Consider the following 7,606-nt stretch of genomic DNA (forward strand, 5'->3'; position numbering starts at 1 on the left):
TTCCTTTTATGTCTTTTTCTGCTCTGATTGCTGTAGCCTAAACTTCCAGAACTATGTTGAATAGTAGTGGTGAGAGTGGGCACCCTTGTCTTGTTCCTGACTTTAGGGGAAATGCTTTCAGTTTTTCACCATTGAGGATAATGTTTGCTGTGGGTTTGTCATATATAGCTTTTATTATGTTGAGATATGTCCCTTCTATTCCCACTTTCTGGAGGGTTTTTATCATAAATGGTTGTTGAATTTTGTCGAAGGCTTTCTCTGCATCTATTGAGATAATCATATGATTTTTATTTTTCAGTTTGTTAATGTGGTGTATTACGTTGACTGATTTGCGGATATTGAAGAATCCTTGCATTCCTGGGATAAAGCCCACTTGGTCATGATGTATGATCTTCTTAATATGCTGTTGGATTCTGATTGCTAGAATTTTGTTAAGGATTTTTGCATCTGTGTTCATCAGTGATATTGGCCTGTAGTTTTCTTTTTTTGTGGGGTCTTTACCAGGTTTTGGGATTAGGGTGATGGTGGCCTCATAGAATGAGTTTGGAAGTTTCCCTTCCTCAGCAATTTTCTGGAAGAGTTTGAGTAGAATAGGTGTTAGCTCTTCTCTAAATTTTTGGTAGAATTCAGCTGTGAAGCCGTCTGGACCTGGGCTTTTGTTTGCTGGGAGATTTTTGATTACAGTTTCAATTTCCGTGCTTGTGATGGGTCTGTTCAGATTTTCTATTTCTTCCTGGTTCAGTTTTGGAAAGTTGTACTTTTCTAGGAATTTGTCCATTTCTTCCAGGTTATTCATTTTATTGCCATATAATTCCTGATAGTATTCTCTAATAATCCTTTGTATTTCTGTGTTGTCAGTTGTGATCGCTCCATTTTCATTTCTAATTTTATTGATTTGGTTCTTCTCCCTTTGTTTCTTGATAAGTCTGGCTAGTGGTTTGTCAATTTTATTTACCTTCTCAAAGAACCAGCTTTTGGCTTTGTTGATTTTTGCTATAGTCTCTTTTGTTTCTTTTGCATTTATCTCTGCCCTAATTTTTACAATTTCTTTCCTTCTACTGACCCTGGGGTTCTTCATTTCTTCCTTTTCTAGTTGCTTTAGATGTAGAGTTAGGTTATTTAGTTGACTTTTTTCTTGTTTCTTGAGGTGTGCCTGTATTGCTATGAACTTGCCCCTTAGCACTGCTTTTACAGTGTCCCAGAGGTTTTGGGTTGTTGTGTTTTCATTTTCATTCATTTCTATGCATATTTTGATTTCTCTTTTGATTTCTTCTATGATTTGTTCGTTGTTCAGCAGCATGTTGTTCAGCCTCCATATGTTGGCATGTTTAATAGTTTTTCTCCCATAATTGAGATCTAATTTTACTGCATTGTGGTCAGAAAAGATGCATGGAATGATTTCAACTTTTTTGAATTTACCAAGGCTAGATTTATGGCCCAGGATGTGATCTATCCTGGAAATGTTCCATGTGCACTTGAGAAAAAGGTGAAATTCATTGTTTTGGGGTGAAATGTCCTATAGATATCAATTAGGTCTAACTGGTCTATTGTATCATTTAAAGATTGTGTTTCCTTGTTAATTTTCTGTTTAGTTGATCTATCCATAGATGTAAGTGGGGTATTAAAATCTGCCACTATTATTGCATTATTGTTAATTTCCCCTTTCATACTTGTTAGTAATTGTCTTACATATTGCGGTGCTCCTATGTTGGGTGCATAAATATTTATAATTTTTATATCTTCATCTTGGATTGATCCTTTGATCATTATGTAGTTTCCTTCTTTGTCTCTTTTCACAGCCTTTGTTTTAAAGTCTATTTTATCTGATATGAGTATTGCTACTCCTGCTTTCTTTTGGTCTCTATTTGCATGTAATATCTTTTTCCAGACCTTCACTTTCAGTCTGTACATGTCCCTCGTTTTGAGGTGGGTCTCTTGCAGACAACATATATGGGGGTCTTGTTTTTGTATCCATTCAGCCAGCCTTTGTCTTTTGGTTGGGGCATTCAACCCATTTACGTTTAAGGTAATTATTGATAAGTACGATCCCATAGCCATTTTCTTTATTGCTTTGGGTTCGAGTTTATACACCCTTTCTGTGTTTCCTGTCTAGAAAAGATCCTTTAGCATTTGTTGGAGAGCTGGTTTGGTAATGATGAATTCTCTCAGCTTTTGCTTGTCTGTAAAGCTTTTGATTTCTCCTTCATATTTGAATGAGATCCTTGCTGGGTACAATAGTCTGGGCTGTAGGTTATTTTCTTTCATCACTTTAAGTATGTCTTGCCATTCCCTCCTGGCCTGAAGAGTTTCTGTTGAAAGATCAGCTGTTATCCTTATGGGAATCCCCTTGTGTGTTATTTGCTGCTTTTCCCTTGCTGCTTTTAATATTTGTTCTTTGTGTTTGATCTTTGTTAATTTGATTAATATGTGTCTAGGAGTATTTCGCCTTGGGTTTATCCTGTTGGGGACTCTCTGGGTTTCTTGGACTTGGGTGATTATTTCTTTCCCTATTTTAGGGAAGTTTTCAACTATTATCTCCTCAAGTATTCTCTCATGGTCTTTCTTTTTGTCTTCTTCTTCTGGGATTCCTATGATTCGAATGTTGGAGCGTTTAACATTGTCCCAGAGGTCTCTAATATTGTTCTCATTTCTTTTAATTTGTTTTTCTTTTTTCCTCTCTGTTTCATTTATTTCTACAATTCTATCTTCTAGCTCGCTTATCCTGTCTTCTGCCTCTGTTATTCTACTGTTTGTTCCCTCCAGAGTGTTTCTGATCTCATCTATTGTATTATTCATTGTATATTGACTCTTTTTTATTTCCTCTAAGTCCTTATTAAACCTTTCTTCCATCTTCTCAATCTTTTTCTCCAGGTTATTTATCTGTAACTCCATTTTGCTTTCAAGATTTTGAATCATTTTCACCACCAAAATTCGAAATTCTTTTTCATGTAGATTCCCTATATCTTCCTCTTTTGTTTGTGTTGGTGGGCATTTATCTTGTTCCTTTACTTGCTGGGTATTTCTCTGCTTCTTCATCTTGCTTATAATGCTTTGCTTGGGGTGGCCTTTCCCTCTTCTGGCCGTTTGTGGAGTTCTCTTTATTATGTAGTTTCCTTGCTGTGTGTGGGGTTGGACAGGTGACTTGTCAAGATTCCCTGGTTATGGAAGCCTGTGTCGGTGTTCTGGTGGGTGGAGCTGGATTTGTTCTCTCTGGAGTGCAATGAAGTGTCCAGTAATGAGTTATGAGATGTCAGTGGGTTTGGAGTGACTTTGGACAGCCTGTATATTGAAGCTCAGGGCTAGTTTCCTGTGTTACTGGAGAATTTGTGTGGTATGTCTTGCTCTGGAACTTGTTGACCCTTGGGTTTAGCGTAGGTATGGAGTCGTTTGATGAGCTCCTATCGATTAATGTTCCCTGGAGTCAGGACTTCTCTGGTGTTCTCAGGATTCGGGCTTAAGCCTCTTGCCTCTGGTTTTTGGTCTTATTCTTGGAGTAGTCTCTAGACGTCTCTATCTGTCATTTCCAAGGTGGTTCCCTCTGTTTTAGCTTCTGTCTGCTGGTCTCTTCAGTGTCTAATTTCCGCCCTGGTACTAGGGGGTGGGTGGACACTTTTTAAGGCTCAGTTGTTCAGTCCTGTTCTGGGAAGGGAGGAACGCTGCAGTCGATTATCTCTGGCGTCTGTGGGGAGTGCTCGCAGCGTCTCGGCCACACTGGGTTTGCCCCCGCTCACAGCACGTATGCTGTCCCAGTCTACACTGCACAGGCTCTAGGTTGCTCTGCCGGGAACTGTCCGAGGCCGGCACCGGGTTGTATGCACTTCCCAGGTCTGAGCGGCTCAAGTTCAGGTTCTCAGGTACTCCACAAAGGCGCAGACTTGGTTGGGCCTGCGTTTTGTGCCTTCCCCAGTCCGAGCAGCTCAGGGGACCAGGTGTTTGGCGAGCGCGGTCTCTGCGACTTATCGCCTCCCCAGTCCCCGCCACTCAGTTTTCTGGGTGTACAACTGGCGCACCTTCTCAGGGGGATATCGACCGGCCCAAGCCCAAGAAGTCCTGAATAGCAACAAGCCTGCCTGCAGTTTGTATCGGATGCCTTTCTGGGGCCGCGGTTGCCTGCTCTGGCTCTGGCTGCGCTCCCCGCCTGTCTCGGCGGGGAATGGGGGATGGGCCAACCGCAGCCGGCTCGCTCTGCTCAGTCCTTTATTCTGTGAGCGGGGCTGGCCGAGTCATAGGTTAGAGCTTTCCGCCTTTTCGTGGGGAAGCTATCCCACAGTCTGCTTTGCTCTCCCCAGTTCTCTCAAATTGTTCTCGCGGCATTCAAGCCCAGTCCTCTCTCTAAGCAGTTCAGCCGGCTCCTCCCTGCCAGCCCCCGCTTGCTAATGGCGTATGCAGGCGTCTGCACTGCTTCTCCGCTGGGAGTTACCGTTTGGTGGGTAATCTCCTTTCGAAGACAATGGGCTGCTTTTCTGGGTGCCTGATGTCCTCTGCCTGCATTCATAAGTTGTTTTGTGGACTTTACTCGCGTTCAAAACTTCTTTTGATGAATTTGTGGAGGAGAGAGTGGTCTCGCCGGCCTATTCCTCCGCCATCTTGTTTCTCCTCCTTCACAGTAGGCATCGGAGTCTCCTCAGCCCCAACCTGGAGATGTTCTACCAGCTGGTCCTTCCGGGACGCTGCATCTCCTTGTTTGCAACAGTTTCCGCACTCTGCTCTCTCTTAATGATCAGCCACTTGCTTGCAATTATCCTCTGGAAAAGGATGGAAACACACTGAGGAACAGAGGCATCTGAAGACGGAAACGGAACCACCCCAGTGTCGTCTGGAGAACAGCAACTCTGACGACATCGCCTGGAAGTTTCCAGCAACCGGGGCCTCTTAGTGGCATGGAGAAGATGGAGCCATCCTGCCAAGAGGTGCAGCCTGCAGGCTGTGAGGCCGCTCCTCCGTACTCCCTGGAAAGCCTGTCGCAGAAGCACGGTCAGAACCAGGGGAATCTTCTCCACTTCGACCGGCAGGCCCCGAGCCACTTGTCCACCTCGCCCACTCTGCGGAGGTTAAGGAGCCGCGGCGGTGGGAGTGCGCGCGTAGGCCCGCGCGGCACTGCCACTGCGCATGCGCCGCCTCAGCCCAATTTCTTAATTTTCAAGCTTTATTGACAGCAACTCCAATTCCAGGAATTCAGTGTCTAGACAATAACACTATGTGTAAAGATTTGTGTTCAGTAATGTTGATTACCACATTGCTGAAAATAAGTAATAAGTAAAACAATGCAAAAATAGAAGTTAAAAAATGGCATACAATGATGAGAGTTAGTTAAAGTGGGGTAGATACATCTTTTCTGTGAAGTGTAGGAATGGTCAGCGATCATGGGAGAATTTAAATTTTACTTTATGAATTTTTGTTTTTTCGATAAGAATAGTTTTTTTTAAATTAAAAATCCATCATTTTTCAAAATAGGTATAATCCTTTTCATTTATTCCTGTATAATAAGATAGTTTTATAATACACTTTCTTTAAGTGAGTGCTCATTCTCTCATTTCTCTTTATGTGAGTGAATGCAGAATATCTCATTGTTGCATATCACAGAACACCAGGGAAAAAAGGGAATGTTTGATATTAGATCCTAAGAATGTCATTAAATAGAAATTCTAGGAGGCAGCGGAGAGTTAGAGCGGTCGGGCTGTGTGACTGGCTGGTTGGGGCGTCAGGGCCGCGAAGGTTGGGACCGCCAGTCTTGAGCGGCGAGTTCCCTTCTCTTCAGCTGCTGCGCTGACAATAGCATGCCCTGCCGGTCCCGAGGAGCCCCCGCCGGGCCGGCGTAGAGAAGACCTGGCTGCCCGGCACTTGGGCCGGGCCGTCCCTGCCCGCTCCTCCTCTGTCGCTGGGGAACCGCCGGGCTGAGCCGCGGGGAGAAGCAGGCCAGAGCCTTCCGGGGCCTCGGCCCGGGGACCCGTGGAGGATGAGCTGGCTCTTTCCCCTGACCAAGAGCGCCTCCTCCTCCGCAGCTGGGTCCCCCGGTGGTCTCACCAGCCTCCAGCAGCAGAAGCAGCGCCTGATCGAGTCCCTCTGGAACTCACACTCCAGTATAGCTGAAATACAGAAAGATGTGGACTACAGGTTGCCTTTCACAGTAAATAACCTGACAATTAACATTAATATTTTACAATGCATTCAGATCTTGGGAAAATTATTCAGAGTCTATTGGATGAGTTTTGGAAGAATCCTCCAGTCTTGGCTCCTGCTTCAACAGCATTCCCATATGTGTCACAACTGACAGATATGAATGAGCAAGAAGATGTATTACTAGAGCAGTTTGTGACTTTGCCTCAACTAAAACAAATTATTACTGACAAGGATGACTTGGTAAAAAGTATTGAGGAACTAGCAAGAAAAAAATCTCCTTTTGGAGCCCAGCTTGGAAGCCAAAAGGCAAACTGTTTTAGATAAGTATGAATTACTTACACAAATGAAATCATCTTTTGAAAAGAAGATGTAAAGGCAGCATGAACTTAGTGAGATGAGGAAACTGAGTCACGTGGATATTAAATAACATCCCTGAGGTCATACAAATGGAAAGTGTCAGAGTCAGGAATCGCACAGCTGTAGTGCAAGTGCTCTACAGGCAAGATTAAAATTTGCTGCACATGAAGCTGAGGAAGAAACTGATAATATTGCAGAAGATTTCTTGGAGGGAAAAACGGATATAGATGATTTTCTCAGTAGCTTCATGGAAAAGAGAACAATTTGCCACTGTAGAAGAGCCAAGGAAGAGAAACTTCAACAAGTGATAGCAATGCACAGCCAGTTTCATGCTCCACTATAGATTTTCCTGAAAACATGAACTGCAAAGAGAGGAATGGGACACAAAACTAAGCACATTTATATTTATGATTTGCAAATTGGCATTTCATCACAGTGGCTGAATTCCTAGATGTATTACATAGGTTGTATACAGAACTGAGACTGATTTTGTACAGATTAGAATGATTGCTATGATCTTTGCTTTGAAAATTTTTTCTGCACTATTTGCACTAAAAATGTTTATTTATTGTTGATAAATTCTATCATATTTAAGTTCCACTGCTGTTCCTCTCTTATTATTGATTAAATACCTATGCATGTAATTTTAGCTATTTTCAATATTTTATAAAATTACTCCATTTAAATTTGTATTTAAAAAAAATAAATAAATAGAAATTCTACTGTGCCTTTGTAGTTCTTCTCCACTCAAAATAAAACACTTAAAATCATTGTCAATACTGCTAGTTTTCTATTGTTTACAGTCAAGGAAATGAGTACATGGCCAAGGCACAGGGTTTTATGTAGGTAGTGGATTTTGGCACTGTATTATGAGAAAGTAAAATCACTGCAGATGGTGACTGCAGTCATGAAATTAAAAGACGCTTACTCCTTGGAAGGAAAGTTATGACCAACCTAGATACATAAAAGCAGAGACATTACTTTGGCAGCAAAGGTCTGTCTAGTCAAGGCTATGATTTTTCCAGTGGTCATGTATGGATGTGAGAGTTGGACTGTGAAGAAAGCTGAGTGCCGAAGAATTGATGCTTTTGAACTGTGGTGTTGGAGAAGACTCTTGAGAGTCCCTGGG

At 42.6% G+C, this 7,606-nt stretch overlaps 1 pseudogene across 1 annotated transcript; it reads left to right on the top strand.

Moving 5' to 3' along the window:
* The first annotated feature begins 5,814 nt into the window (after positions 1–5,814).
* Positions 5,815–6,866, top strand: LOC148778300 (vacuolar protein sorting-associated protein 37A-like; annotated as a pseudogene). Its single transcript, XR_016036335.1, has 2 exons — positions 5,815–6,514; positions 6,596–6,866. The product of XR_016036335.1 is annotated as a vacuolar protein sorting-associated protein 37A-like (transcript).
* The last annotated feature ends 740 nt before the right edge of the window (positions 6,867–7,606 follow it).

The sequence above is a fragment of the Moschus berezovskii genome, chromosome 3, assembly GCF_049115385.1.
Source record: "Moschus berezovskii isolate FMDL1 chromosome 3, NW_MosBer_1.0, whole genome shotgun sequence".
In the NCBI taxonomy this organism is placed as follows: Eukaryota; Metazoa; Chordata; class Mammalia; order Artiodactyla; family Moschidae; genus Moschus; species Moschus berezovskii.